This window comes from Microcebus murinus, chromosome X (assembly GCF_040939455.1).
Source record: "Microcebus murinus isolate Inina chromosome X, M.murinus_Inina_mat1.0, whole genome shotgun sequence".
Classification (NCBI taxonomy): Eukaryota; Metazoa; Chordata; class Mammalia; order Primates; family Cheirogaleidae; genus Microcebus; species Microcebus murinus.
The window spans coordinates 38,248,086-38,261,379 of NC_134136.1; positions in this window are offsets into that span (position 1 = coordinate 38,248,086).

A 13,294-nucleotide genomic window follows, 5' to 3' on the forward strand; every position below is an offset into this window, starting at 1 on the left:
GTCTATTCAAATCCTTTGCCCATTTTTATATTAAGTTATTTGTCTTCTAATTGTTGAGTTGTAAGTGTTCTTTATATATTCTGGTTACCAGTCCTAAACAGCCATATTATTTTGAAACATTTTCTTCCATTCTTTGGGTTGTCTTTTCACTTTCTTCACGGTGTCCTTTGAAGCAAAAAAAGTTATTATTTTTGACATAGTTCAACTTATTAATTTTCTCTTTTGTTGCTTATAATTTTGATAGTATATTAAAGAAACTATACCCAAATATAAGGTCATAAAGATTTATACCTATGTTTCCTTTTTAAGATTTCTATAGTTTTAGCTCTTACATTTGGATATTTGATCCATTTTGAGTTAATTTTTATATATAGTTGAGGAAGGGATCCAAGTTCATTCTTTTGTGTGTGGATAGCCAGTTGTTTTCCAGCACCATTTGTTGAAAAGACTCTTCCATTGAAATGTCTTGGCACCCTTGTCAAAAACCAATAAAAAATAAATGTAAGGATTTATTTCTGGACTCTCTATTTTATTCTATTGATCTATATGTCTATCCTTATGCTAGCACCACACTGTCTTGATTACTATTGCTTTACAGCAAGTTTTGAAAATGAGAAGTGTGCATACTCCAAATTGTTCATCTTTTTTCACCATTGTATTTGGCTGTTCAGGGACCCTTTCATTTCCATGTGAATTTCAGAATTATCTTGTCAATTTCTGCAAAGCAGCCATCTGGGATTTAGATAGAGGTTGCATTGAATATAGATCAACTTGGGAAATACTGACATCTTAACAATATTAAATCTTCCAGTCCATGAACATAGGATTTTGATCTACATTTTAAGGTCTTCTTAATTTCCTTCTTTTTTTTTTTTTTTTTTTGAGACAGAGTCTCACTTTGTTGCCCAGGCTAGAGTGAGTGCCATGGCAACAGCCTAGCTCACAGCAACCTCAAACTCCTGGGCTCAAGCAATCCTGCTGCCTCAGCCTACAAAGTAGCAGGGACTATAGGCATGCGCCACCATGCCCGGCTAATTTTTTCTATATATATTAGTTGGCCAATTAATGTCTTTCTATTTATAGTAGAGACGAGGTCTCACTCTTGCTCAGGCTGGTTTCGAACTCCTGACCTCGAGCAATCCACCCGCCTCGGCCTCCCAGAGTGCTAGGATTACAGGTGTGAGCCACCACGCCCAGCCTTCTTAATTTCTTTCAACAGTGTTTTATAATTTTCATAGTACAATTTTGTACTTCTTTTGTTAAATTTTTTCCTAAGTATTTTATTCTTCTTGGTGCTATTGTAGATTGAGTCATTTTGTTAATTTCAGTTTTGAATTATTCACTGTATTAAAAATTGATTTTTACATTGATCTTGTATCTTGAAACCTAGCTGGACTTATTAGTCCTAATAGTTTTATATTGGATATTTTTTAGAATTTTTGTATATAAGATCATATAACATGTAAGTAGTTTTACTTCTTCCTTTCCACTCTAGATGCATTTTATTTCTTTTTCTTGTCTAAAACCTCTAGTAAGATGTTGAATAGAATTGGTAAAAGTGGACATCTGTATTTTGTTCCTGATCTTGGGGGGAAAGTCTTTTACCTTAGTTATGATGTTAGCTGTGGATTTTTCATAGATGCCATTTAATTAGTTCAGGAAGTTCCCTTCTATTCTTAGTTTGTTGAGTGTTTTTTTTTTTTATCATAACAGGTTGGATTTTTGTCAAATGCTTTTTTTGTGTCTATTGATAGGATCATGTGGTTTTTGTCCTTTATACTATTGATATGGTATATTACATTAATCAATTTGGGGATAGTAAACCAATTCTGGTATGAAACCATCCACCCATCCTTCCAGTCCTGGGAAGAATCCCACTTGGTCATAGTGTTTAATCATTTTTTATATGTTGCTGGATCCATTGACTAGTATTTTTTTGAGGATTTTTACATCTATATCCATAGGAGATAATGGCCTGAGTTTTCTTGTGGTGTTTGTTGTCTGGTTTTGTTATGAGGACACTGGTCTCATAAATAAGTTGGGAAGTTTCCTTCCTCTTCCATTTTTTTTTTTTTTTTTTGGAAGAGTTTGAGGATTGGGTGTTAATTATTTTTTAAAGGTGTGGTGGAATTTACCAGTGAAGCTATCTGGTCTTGGGCTTTTCCTTGTTGGAAGTTTTTAAAATTACTGACTCAATCTATTAATAATTACTTGTCATAGATCTAGTAAAATTTTCTCTTTCTTATTGAGTCAATTTTAGTAGTTTGTGTATTTCTAGGAATTTGTCCGTTTCATTTGGGTTATCTAATTTGTCCTCATACAATTGTTCATAGTATTCTCTTATAACCTTTTTTATTTTTGTAAGGTCTGTAGTAATGTCCCCTCCTTTTTTGGTAATCTCAGATTTCTCTCTTTTTCTTAGTCAGTCTGACTAAAGGCTTGTCAATTTTGCTGTTCTTTTCAAAGAACCAAGTTTTAGTTTTATTACTTTTCTCTGTTGTTTTTCTATTCTGTATCTCATTTATCTCTGTTTTAATCTTTTATTTTTTCCTTCTCTTTTCTTTGTGTTTGATTTGCTCTTCTGGTTTCCTAGGAGGCAAGTTAGGTTATTGATTTGAATTATTTATTTCTTTTTAATATAGGTATTAGAGCTGTCAATTTCTCTCTAAGCACTACTTTAGCTGCATCCCATAAATTTTGATGTGTTATGGTTTTGTTTTCATTCATCTCAAAGTATTTTCTAGTTTCCCTTGTGAGTTTTTGACCTCTTGGTTATTTAGGAGTGTGTTGTTTAATTTTCACATATTTGTGAGTTTCCCAAATTTCCTTCTGTTACTTATTTCTGATTTCATTCCATGGTGGTAAAAAATATATTTTGTATGCCTTTCAATTTTTTAAATTTTTGAGGCTTGTTTTATGGCCTAGCATATTGCCTATCCTGGAAAATGTTACCTGTGCACTTGAGAAGATTATATCTTCTGCTGTTATTGGGTAGAATAACATGTTAGGTCTAGTTGGTGTATACTGTTGTTCAAATCTTCTGTTTCCTTATTGAAGTTCAAGAGTAGATCATGCATAGCCATGATAAAGTATTTGGCTTTTATTCAAAGAGAAATGGGAATACACTGGAGAGTTTAATAAGATCAGTTTTGCCACTATGTTGAGAATGTAATGGAGGAGAACAAAATAGAGATAAGGAGATCAGTCAGAAGACATCTGTAACCCAGGATAGGCCTGTGCCTAGGTGTTAGCAGTTAAGATAAAAAGAAGGGAGAGATTCTGTGTAAATTTTGGAGATAGAGTCAACAAGACTTACTGATAGATTTCTTATTGAGGTGAGGAAAAGGAAGGAATTAATAATCATGACTAGATTTCTGGTTTAAGTAACTGATAATGGCATATTGAGGTAGAGTGCATAAGGACAGGAGCAGGTTCAGAGGACATCAAAATTTCTTGACATAATAAATTTAAGGTGTCTGTTAGATATGAAAATGGAGATGTCAAGTAGGTAAACAGATATGTATGTCATGAGCTCAGATGAAAAGTCTTGACTAGAGAAATAAATTTGGGAGTTAGCATATAGATAGTATTAGAAGCCATGGTCTGGAGAAGATGACATAGAGAAGTAATATAAAGAAAAACAGAGAAGAACAGGATTGAACCTTGAGGGTAGGGCAATATTAGAATGAATCTGCCAAGGAAACTAAACAAGAGTAGCCAGTGAGGTAGGGGGAAAGCCAGCAGAGTATTGTGTTGCAATATCCAAAGAAGAAAATCTTCTAAGAAAGAGGAATGGTTAATGATGTTAAATGCTGCAAGGGGCTCAAATAAAATGAGGATAGAGAAGTGTCTATTGGATTTTGCCATATGGATGTTGCTTGTTGCAATAACATGAGTAGTTTCATTGGGGTGTTGGGGCTAGAAGCCAGACTGAAGTGGGTGGAAAAGTGAATGGTGAGGAATTGCAGATAGTATGTACAGACAACTCTGTTAAAAGATCTGGCTCCAAAGAAAACAGAGAAATGAGATAATAGCTGGAGAGGATTGTTGGGTCAAAGGAGAACTTTTATTTAATCAGGTATAACTTCTAGAGATATCATAAATAGTCATTGTTACCATCATTAGTATTATTTCTTTGATGGTCATCATTACAGTCTTCAGTGAAGTAGACCTACAAGTAATTCTTGGACAGACACAAATACTGAGATCTCAAAGCATCAATTATTATTCTTTTCTAGTCTCACAAATAGGGAGATCAATATGATAGGACTAGCCAGGGAAGAAAGAGAACTGAGCTAGATTGAAATGATGAGCACAGGAAGAAGACAGGCAATAAGATGCCTGGGTTTTGGTGCTTTTGATGCTGTTTGTAGAGTCATGGTGTGAGAGAAGTACAAAATTGAAAAACAAAGAAGAAAGATGTTAATTTTATAAACCAACTTGAGCAATCCCCATAATATTCTGAAATAAATAAATAAATAAATAAATAAATAAATAAACCAACCTTAGTGTTCCAGTGAAAATTTTCATGTAATATTTTTACTGCTTCAGCAAACTTTTGCTCTCCAGAATCACAACAGGGCCTAGTGATTGCTTTGAACATAGCTTGGCTGGGGCTGTAGCAAACATCTATTCTCAGGCTTTTAGCATTATCACCCATTCATTGCACAACTTCAAGCAAGTTACCTAACCTCATTTTCCTTATCTCTTAAATTGCATATCAGTATGTACCTCATAAAATGGTTGTAAAGATTAAATAAAAGAATGTGTCTAAAGTGTTCAGCAAGCTGGGTGCAGTGGCTCATGCCTGTAATCCCAGCTACTTGGGAAGCTGAGGCAGGAGGATTGCTTGAGCCCAGGAGTTAGAGGCTGTAGTGAGCTATGATCATGCCACTGCACTACAACCAGTCTGAGCAACAGAGTGAGACGATATATTTGTTTTTTTAAAAAAAGTTCAGTTGGCCATACCCTTGGTATTCACTATCCTGAACACATTGGGAGGGTGGCAGTGGGGTGAGGGGTTAAAAGTTACCTATTGGATACAATGTACAGTATTTGGGTGATGGGTACCCTAAAACCCAGACTCCACCACTATACAATAGATCCACATAACAGAAAAACACTTGTACTCCCTAAATCTATTGAAATAAAAAAAGAAAGTGCTTAGCATAGTGTCTGTATTAGTTAGATAGACTAAGTATTCTAAAAAGTAGACCCAAAAATGTAATAGCTTAATTAAACAAAACTCTATGTCTTAACTTACCTAACAGTTCTAAATCAGCACTCCTCCATTCCTTTCAGTCAGATGGCTCATCCCATGGAGTCGTTCAAAGACCCAGGCTCATTCCATTTTGTGACTTTGTCATCTCATGAGCCTTGTTGCCATCCAGCTGGCAGAAGGGAATGCGGAGTGTGGAGGTATACTCACTCTTTTTAAAGCCCTAGCTGAAGTGATGTGGTATTCATAACTTCTGTTCATTTGCATTGCCTAAAAGTTAGTCCCATGGTTCTACCTAACTGCAAAACAGTGTAGGAAATGTAACCTAGCTATTTACCTAGATAAAGAAAGGGAGAATAGAATGGGAGGAGAGGACATGTAGCAGTTTATGCTATACACCTCAGTTTCCTTATCTCCTAAATGGAAATAATGCTATTTTCCTCACAGGGTTATCATAAAGACTAAACAGGTCATATTAATAACATCTTTGTCATACTGTCTGGCACAAAGCAGTCATTCTATAAATGTTAGCTATTATTATTATTGGGACTTTTTGGTCTGGTAAAATTCCTCAAGCAATGGAATTTTTCCTTGGTGGCTATTTTCTTCATTTAAAGCTAATTTTATTAAGTGTTTACCATATACCAGGCTATGCTAAGGACTTTTTGTGTAGTATATTATTTTGTCCTTACAATAGCTCTCTGAGGTTGGAATGATTATCATCGTTCCAGTTTTACAGATGAGAAAATCAAGATTTAGATAGTCTAACTAACTTGCTCAAGATCATACAGGTAGTAAATGACAGAGCCACTACAAGACCAGTTCTGCCTGTTCTGCCAAATCTATTCCTAACTATGTTCTATATTGTCTTGTTGAAAACTGTTTTCCTTTGACAAGCCTGCTTCTCTCATGACCTTCCTGAATGGAAGCCTTTTATAACCCCATTATTCCTGTGGGTTTGAGCATCCCTAATCCAAAAATCTAAGATCTGAAATGCTCCAAAATCTGAAAAATTTTGAGTGTCAACATGATGCCGCAAGTGGAAAATTCCACACCTGACCTCATGTGACAGGTTGCAGTCAAAATGCAGGCACACAACACACAGCTTATTCAGCCTCCCCAAGGGAAAAAAGACCTTCCCAGCCCCCTTCAGCTGTGATATATCTTTTACACACATGCCCAAATTCCCCCACACAAGCATACCCACAGGGTAATAAAATGGCAAATATGCAGGCCAGACGTGCCAATGACAGGTTCCCTACAATATCCTACGTGTACGTGGGCCAAGACCTATGTGCATTACTCACTGTGTGTTTATGCTTATTCTCTGCCCTGTGATGTAAAGATATTGTTGAAAATGTCAAAAGGTCCAGCAGATAACCCTATGGGTGACAATGATAAGAAAAAGAGGAAGCATTTATAGTTATCTATAGTACAGAAAGTCAAGCTATTGGAGAAACTAGACAATGGTGTAAGTATGAAATTTCTTATAGTAGACTATGGTGTTGGGATGACCACCATATATAATATGAAGAAACAGAGGGATAAACTGTTGAAGTTCTATGCTGAAAGTGATGCACAGAAGTTAGTGAAAGATTTTTTGAAAACTGCATAAAACTAAAAATGAAGATCTTTATCAAGTGGATAAAAGAGTGGATCCATCAGTATCACAGTGAACACGTATCACTTAATGATAGGCTGATCATGAAACAAGCAAAATTCTATCACAATGAACTGAAAATTGGAGAAAACTATGAATATTCCACAGGCTGGTTGCAGAAATTTAAGAAAAGACACAGCACTGAATTTTTAAAGATTTGTGGTGATAAAGCATTTGCTGATCATGAAGCAGAGAAGAAATTCATTGACCAGTTTGCCAAAGTTGTTGTTGATAAAAATCTGGTGCCAGAACAAGTCTATAATGGTGATGAAACATCACTATTTTGGTGTTGTTGCCCCAGAAAGACACTGACTACAGTTTATGCCATGTACTTTCGGCCAGATGTGACTTCATTAATTCAGCCATGTAACTAAGGTAACCTTACATCAATGAAGAGTAAATATAATAACACTTTCTTGAGCAGCATGCTAGTAGCAGTGAACAGAGGCATGCATGTAGAAGGTTTTCAAAAGGAGTTTAGCATGAAGGATGCCATATATTCTATTGCCAACACTTGGAACATAGTGACAAAAGACACTGTTGTGCATGCCTGGCATAACTTCTTGCCTGTGACTATGTTCAGTGATGACAAACAAGGTGGTGACTTTGGAGGATTATGTATGTCAAGTGAGATAAAAACAATGTCTGACCTCCTTACATATGCAAAAAATATACCTTCAGAGTCCATCAGTAAGCTGGAAGGCACACCATGTGTTTATGCCACCCTTTTCCAATTTCTCTCTACTGTCATCTCCCGACTTCTAGATTCCTCCCCTCCATTTCCCAGGGATTCTTGCCCATAGCTTAGAGTCTTCAGCTCCTCTTACAAGCCTGAAAAACTTGAACATCAATAGGTATGACTCTTCTACATCCTGACTCAAGAGTTCCTTGATCTACTCTAATATCTTTAGCTCATGCAATTCAACATGCATTTGCTGAGCATCTATCCGTGCCAGACCCCATGATGAGGATGTAGAGATGAGTAAGATGGTTTCCTATCCTGTAAGTTCTTACAAACCAGTTTAGAGTAAGAGTAAGACTTATAAGCAAATCATTAAGAGGACTCTACCCCATTTCAGGACCCCACTCACATGATCACACTGTAAATATTTCCTTCATTTAGAACTATTTCATATATAAACTCTTCAATTTAAAAAATCCATGTGGATCAAAAACTCCTATCTACCTCTTACTACCTCATGCCCATAAAATTGCTTTGTGATCTCATGTCTTTTTGACCTCGATGTCCCTAGACCCTTCTTTATTCTCCAATCTTCCAGATATCCCCTTCTTGTCCCACCTCCACTTTACCTTGCTCAGCTTGATCCCCATTACCAGTCATTTTGCCTACATTTTCAACTAGGTTCCTCAATTCCCCTCATACTCATTACCTTCAACCACATCTGCTCTGCCACCCCCTAATCCTGGATCAACCTCACCATATATTTTCTTTGGATTTATTTTGTTGTTCTTTTTATAGCTCTTTAAGATGCATGTCTAGTTCTTTCATTTTCAGCCTTTTATTTCCTTTTCAAATATAAGCATTTCAGGCTATATCTTTCCCTCTAAGTACTGCTTTAGTTGCATACCACCAGTTTTGATAGGTAGAATTTTCATTTCAGTTCAGTTCAAAATATTTTATATTTCCAATATGATTTCCTCTTTGACTTATGATTTGTTTAGAAATATGTTTTAAAAATTTCAAATGTATGTAGTTTTTCTAGTTATCATTTTGTTGATTTCTGGCTTCATTGCATTTTGATTGTAGAATGTCATTTGTACTCTTTCAATTCTTTGCTGTATGACTCAGTATAATGGTCAATTTTGGTGAATGTTCTCTAGGGGCTTGAAAGGAATATATATTCTGTAATTGTTGGGCTCAATGTTCTATACTCTATTAATTCACTTTTGTTAATTGTGTTATTCAAGTCTTCTATAATCTTATTGATTTTTGTGGTCTGTTTATTCTATCAATTACTGACAGAGATAAGTTAAAATCTCTCATGATTATGGACTTTTCTATTTCTCCTTGTACTTTTGTTAATTTTGCCTTGTTTATTTTGAGGTTATTATTAGGTTCATGCAAATTTAACATTTTTGTATCATTTTGTTGTATTGGACTTTTATTTTTAAAAAGGTCCTCTACATATTTAGTAGTGAATTTTTGCTTCAAATCTATTTTGTGAGATATTAAAATAGCAGTACCAGCTTTCTTTTAGTTAGTATTTGTGTGATGTGTCTTTTTCCATCCTTTTACTGTCAATCTTTCTGTATCTTTATACTTCAATTGTAAACAGCATATGGTTGGATTTTGAAAATTCCGTCTGACTATCTTTTAACACAAGCATTTAGTCTATTTGTATTTAAATATAATTACTCATATATTTGGATTCAAATCTATCTTATTTTGAACTTCCTATTTGTCTTATGTGTGGTGCCTTATTTCGTTGTATGCTTTGGATTTTAATTAAGATCCTCCTCGTTTCTTTGGAAAATTATTTGTGGGAATACGATGAGGGTAGGTTCCAGCAGTGAGGGTTTGTATTCTGCCAGGTGCTTGGTGACACTACCAGTCTGGGTCTACTTTAAACTAAATTCTGAGCTTGAGGTGTTTGGAAGCACCTAGGTAATGAAAATTTAGGTTATAAATCTTTATTAGATGAAATTGTGTTTATAATCTCTCAGGACAGATGCCCCTTTCCCTCTTCTCAGTACCACAGCTGCTTCCCTTGAAGTCGTGTGTGTGTGTGTGTGTGTGTGTGTGTGTGTGTGTGTGTGTGTGTTTAGGGGGTTATTTTTGGTTCACTGGTATGCTGATGATTTAGCTCTTTCTCATTCCATTCTTATCTGGGGAGGAAACTTATTAGACATCCCACCTTGGATAGGCCCTTTGCTTTGTCTTTTCACATCCCTATGGCTTTTTCCCTGAGGCTTAAATTAGGTTCAGTGAACATTCTCAGAGAAGTAACTTCATATCTGTGCCTTCACTTAGATCTGGGCTTATAATCCCTTACTATCTTTCCAGCTCTTTAATACCTTTAAGAAAATGCTTGCTGCATTTTATTCAGTGTTTTGAGTTGTTTTCTGTGGGAGAGTCAGTTTGCATACCTAGCCCACCATATTACCAGAACTCCACCATATGTTTTCTCCACCCCTGCTTTGAGGCTGCAAAACTACAAGGAAAAAAATATCACAAAATTGAACTGATTGGCTCCATAACAAATTTATGATTTCCAGCTTCAGTTGGGCCTTCTCTATTGTTTTCCAACTCTTTTATTCATCTTTATTCAGTTCCATTTCTCATTTCTCACAGCAGCTGTTTCAAGCCATTACTATACTCCAATCCTCCCACCCCCAACCCCTTCATCCTTTACTCATTGCAGAAAAATCAAGCTTCCTACCTCTCAAGAAAAAAAATGACTTACAGGCAGGAATTCCTTCCACCCTTCTTCACTCCATTCCAAAGTTCTCTCTCTATTCTTCCATTCTTTCCTGCTTCCCTCCTCTCTTGGAAAGGGTGTTCTTTCTTTCCTCCTCTCCAGCTTCTTCTACCTCTGGTTTAGAATAGTGCTATTCAAAGTATGGTCGTGGACCCTTCCCAATCCTCAAACTGTTAGATACCAATCTACAACATAAGCACTGAAATTGAGAGTTAAAATTTAGAAACTTCTATAGATATTTGATAAAGAAATTTTATGTTCATTGGACCTAATAATGAAAAATTGGGGCTTATATTTTAAATGTTTTTGTTTTTACACTGCATTTTTTCTAGTAATTCATTTTTTTTTTTTTTTTGAGACAGAGTCTCACTCTGTTGCCGGGGCTAGAGTGCTGTGGTGTCAGCCTAGCTCACAGCAACCTCAAACTCCTGTGCTCAAGCAATCCTTCTGCCTCAGCCTCCTGAGTAGTTGGGACTACAGGCATGTGCCACCATGCCCGGCTAATTTTTTCTATATATATTTTTAATTGTCCAGATAATTTCTGTCTATTTTTATTATATTTTACAGAAGTACCAATCTGGGACACATTGGAAATTTAAAAAGATGGTCCTTCCCCACAGATAGTTTGAGAAGTACTGGACCAAAACTCATCCTCCACTAATTTGTGTGAGACTTGATTCCCTCTCCTCTCTCATATCTCCACTCCACTCTTCATAGGCATTCTCCCATATTAAACAATCTTTCTTTTAACTTTGCCTATTGTGCTGCCATCTTATTTCTCAATTTCTGTTTACAGCCAGCCTTTTTGAAAAAGTAATTATCATATTTGTTTCCCCTTTTTCATCTCCTCTTTAGCCCTCAAACCACAGCAATCTGGCTTATACTCTCACTACTGCTCCAATAAAAGTCACTAGTGATGTCCAAGTTGCCCAATTCATAGTGGCACTTCCATTCCTTGTCCTATCTGACCTCTACTCTGTGTGTGTTACTCATAACCCCTCCCTTTCAGGACATCTCTTCTCATGGGTTTCTCTTCTAGCCCTCACCTGGTTGCTGCTCCTCTCAGTGTCTTTTTTAGACTTACTCCAGCTACCTGTCCTTCAGGCCTTTATCCTCAGCCCTTTCTTTTTGTTCTGCATTTGTTGCCATTGGTTCACTCAACACCTATATGCTGATGACTCCCAAATCTCTTAACTCCAACCCTGACTTCTCTGACCAAGCTACAGGCTGATTTTTTTTTTCAATTGGCTTATGAGATAGTTTCACCTGGATATCCCAAAGACACCTAAAATGCAACATATCTAAAACAAACTCATTATACCCAACCTTGGCCATCTTGGGTATTCCCTATTTTGGTTAATGCCATCTCCATCTACCTGTTTACCCAGGCCTAAGAGTTATCTTTCCCTATTACTTATATCTCATTTCTTATGCTTAGTCCATCAATATTACTTCAAATCCATTCCATTTCCATCAACTTGTACCAGGAGCCACGTGACTACTCTCTCTGTATCCAGTCTCATCCTCCTCCAGTCCATCCTTGCCACTTGTGTCAGAAGAAATATCCAAACCCTACAGTTCTGATCTCATCACTTCCTTGCTTAAAACCTTTGGTTAATTTCTAATTGCCTGTGAGAATCCCAAACTCTTTAGCATTGCACATAGGAACATTTACAATCATACCCCAGACCAGTTTTCTAGCCTTATCCTTCACTGTTATCCCCCACAGACTTTGTACTCCAGTCAGAGTATTGACAGTTCCTTGAGCATGCTATGTGCTTTCATTTCCCTGTTTTTATTTTAGGGAATTTATTTTATTCCCTTCTTTGCCCATGCTGTTTCCTCCTTCTGGAATGTTCCTACCCACTTCCTTTCTAATAACCTCCAATTCATCCTTTAAGTCCTAAATTAAATATTGCTTCCTCTGTCAGGCCACTCTGATATTGTAGATATCTCTTCCTTCACCCAGTCTCCATTTCTTGAGGGCATGGACACTGTCATGAGTCTTTATATCTCTGGCCCTGTGACTCGCATATAGTTTCTTGAGTAAATGCAAGAAGGTTAAAAAAAGGAAGGTATCCTCCATAGAGGGCATTCTCTCAAGAAAAAAATTCTACCTATGACAGAATTTCTTTTGTATTCTAAAGAAAAGAACATCCTAGCCCCTTAGGTATGGGATCTGAAAGTTACCAGCAACAGATTGCCAAAAAGCACATTGTGGATTCATTTCTTTACATCTCAAAGACAAAAACCATATCTTTTTCTTCTTACATATGGCATACAATTATAGTACAGAAGTAGGAGCATTGTGTGTGTTTGAAAAATCAACTGCAAAAATGTAGATCTGTGGCTACTGCTGACTTACCAGTAACATGTATAAAGTAAAAAACTACCAATAAGAATTGTAATAAAGTTTGTGGCAGAATTATATATTCAGATATTAACTTTTATAAATTATTCTTATTGTTGTAGGTCTTTTTCCCTCCCTCAAATTAAATGTAGCCAAACAGCCTTTCTGTTCCCCTTTCTTGGGGACTTTTGTTTGCAAGGTCAAAAGCAGAAGTTGCCAGGCACCTGGAAGATCACCTGAAACCAGAGCTTTTAGTTTCAAAAGCCTATGTTCATTGAGAAAAATTATGCTGACTCATCCCTGAGGATTAACAGGTGAGCACCTTTGAGTAGAGGTGGGAGAAGTTGTCTGACATAGAAGCTGAACTTCTCCAGGACCAGAAAAGAGATGGGAATAGTGGCAGATTCCAAAAGCATTAAGGACTACCTTTACTTTCTTTTAGTGCCCCAAAGAAGACACAAGATCTCAAAGGAGAATGGAGGCATGGTACACTTAAGGGAGGCTGTTTGTGAGGCTGCCAACCTCAGCCAAAACTGCCGACTATCACCACCAATATGCAAGGGTGGCACAGAAATAGCTCACCCATCTACCTTCAATGGGACTTGCACCTACCCTAGAAGTTCTGG